Source organism: Galeopterus variegatus, unplaced genomic scaffold, assembly GCF_000696425.1.
Source record: "Galeopterus variegatus unplaced genomic scaffold, G_variegatus-3.0.2 Scaffold69, whole genome shotgun sequence".
In the NCBI taxonomy this organism is placed as follows: domain Eukaryota; kingdom Metazoa; phylum Chordata; class Mammalia; order Dermoptera; family Cynocephalidae; genus Galeopterus; species Galeopterus variegatus.
Window position 1 is genome coordinate 1,223,065 of NW_007726180.1, and position 2,321 is coordinate 1,225,385.

Here is a 2,321-nt window from a genome sequence, read left to right on the forward strand (position 1 = left end):
GTTGCAGTCCCGTTGCCGGTCCCCGGTCCGGTACGGGGGCAACACTGAGGGTTGCGATCCGTTGCCGGACACGGAAAAAGACAAAAGACAAAAAGAAAAAAACTAGTGATGATTTTATTTGATGGGAAGCCATTGTTGGGTTTTGAAAGGGGATTAGTTTGTCAACATTCAGTATAAAACAATCCTTAAGCCCTGAGCTAAATCGTGATTTTTTAAATAGTTGTTTCCTTTATTCCCTTATTCTCTTACCCCATAAAAAAACCCCGTACATATTAACTGAGAGTAGTTACTCTATTAATGCAGTATAGAAACCAATATTTTGTTAGGATAACAGAATTCACAGAGGAAAGCAAGTTAACTAAACCCATGGGTTGACTCTTTACCTGCTGTTGCAAGGAGCAAGGAGATCAGTTGGGAGAGAGAGAGAGAGAGAGAATGCCCTCCCTGGATGAAAGAGTATTTACAAGAGAGGATAATAAATTGGACTCTTTCCCCAGGCTTCATCTTTGGCTTCTTCCTTCCCCTTACCTCCAACAATTCCTCTTCTAAGTCCTTTATTGTCGTCAGACCCTCACTGAGGTTATCCTGAGAGAAATCACTTAACAACAGTTAGATGCCATCTGAGTAGAGTCTGTGTACATGGTTCTTGTCCTCAGCCTGAAATGTGACTGCCTCACTTCTCCCTCAATGTCGCAACTCTGGGGAAGGAGGAAAAGACAGTGCAAAGGTCAAAAGAAGTGACGGATGGAGAAGAACATGGTACAAAGTCAGAAGGATAACTCTCAAAGACTGTTAAATCCAGAAGAAACAGTAAACACCATCCAGTCCAGTTCTCCTTACTTCACAGATTTGGAAACTGAGACCCAGAAAAGTGAAGGCATTATTTTGTCAGGGATGTGGAACTCATCTGTGGCCAAATCTAGTCTAGAACCCAGGCCCTCAATGAAATTTCCTGTCCTCTGAGGAGTGTCAACCACCCTGTTCATGAGGACAGTTTGCCTCCAGAGAGCCTGGCCCCATCCCACCCCTTGAGCCTATAGTGCGGATATTCATCTTTGTCCCTGTCCTTGGAGCTTCTGTGGCCCAAAGATTCTCACTAGAGCCAGAACAAGTCCAGGAAACATGTGTAGTGTAAATGTCAGAGGACCCTAGAGGCTGTGAAATACAAAGTACTCTCAACTGGTGGGGAAGTTCCAAGAGCTTCCCCAACTTTGATAGACCTGAAGCATTCTAGTAGATCAGCAAGGCACTCAAGCAACTCAGAATTCATAAGACCCTTTGCAGAGGTGGCTGCCAGCCCAAGAAAGCCCCCTAGAGTTTGCGTGATGCCACATGACCTAGAGTAACCCTAGGTCCCCTAAACAAGCTTCAGCAATGAGCATGTTGCCCAGCAGCCTTCACTGGACTTGTATGCAATAGCCCCTGCAGTCAGGTAAGTTCTAGGCAAGAGCAACGTGGTTGGACTCAAGAACCACTGCAAGAACCACTCAGGGCCCACTACCTACTCTAGGTTTCACTGTATAACAAGTCACTCCAAAATTTTGTGGCTTAAAATAACAAGCATTTATGATTTCTCCTGATTCTGGGGGTATTTGAGAGCTTCTGATCTGGGCTGCCAGTAAGGTCTCACTCACATGTCTGGTAGTTGGCAGGGTGGTTGGTCTAAGGGGCCACAGCTGGAAAGGCTTGTCTCTGCTCCATGGGGTCCAGTAGTCTTCACATGGTGAACTCAGCGTTGCAAAGAGCACCAAGAGAGGGCAAACTCCAAAAGGTAGAGGCAAGGTTCCAGCTGTGTCATGTTTACTATAGTTCCATGGCCAAGTCCTGGTTCAAGGGGTAGGGAAAGAGACTTCACCTCTTGATGAGAGGCGCAGAAAAGTTACCTTGCAAAAGGCATGATACAGAGATGGGAGGAATTTGTAGCCAACCACACTGTCTGTGGCAGAAGAAATGCTCTCTAAGAGCACTTTGTCTAGAGCCCAGTGGGTATAAACCTCCTTCCTCACCCCATGAACAAGATACAGTGCTTTTCTGCCTTCTTTCCCACGGTCACTTGCTTTGCCTCTTAAATTATTGGCTTCCACAGAGATGTTGCGATGTTCCAACATGATAAAATTCCAATAAAAATAGCCAGCTTTCCATAATACTCACTGATTTATATATTACATCCACCCACTAGTTGTTTTTGTTCTTGGCATCATTCATGAATACAAGTAAACTTTTAAAAAATGTATTTGTTTCTCTATTAAAGATATTTTGCAGAAAAGTTTTACTCAGAGAGCCTGCTTGTGGGCAGTGACTTTTTGCCCAACGGCAATGCT

At 44.7% G+C, this 2,321-nt stretch overlaps 1 long non-coding RNA gene across 1 annotated transcript in view; it reads right to left on the reverse strand.

Moving 5' to 3' along the window:
• LOC103594436 overlaps positions 1-1,937 on the reverse strand; it is a 4,563-nt gene extending 2,626 nt beyond the window's left edge. Inside the window, exons 1-2 of the long non-coding RNA XR_550853.1 lie at positions 1,635-1,937; positions 529-698 (exon numbers count right to left, since the gene is read on the reverse strand). This is a non-coding gene — a long non-coding RNA (uncharacterized LOC103594436). The remainder of the gene's footprint in view (positions 1-528; positions 699-1,634) is intronic.
• Between the last annotated feature and the right edge of the window lie 384 nt (positions 1,938-2,321).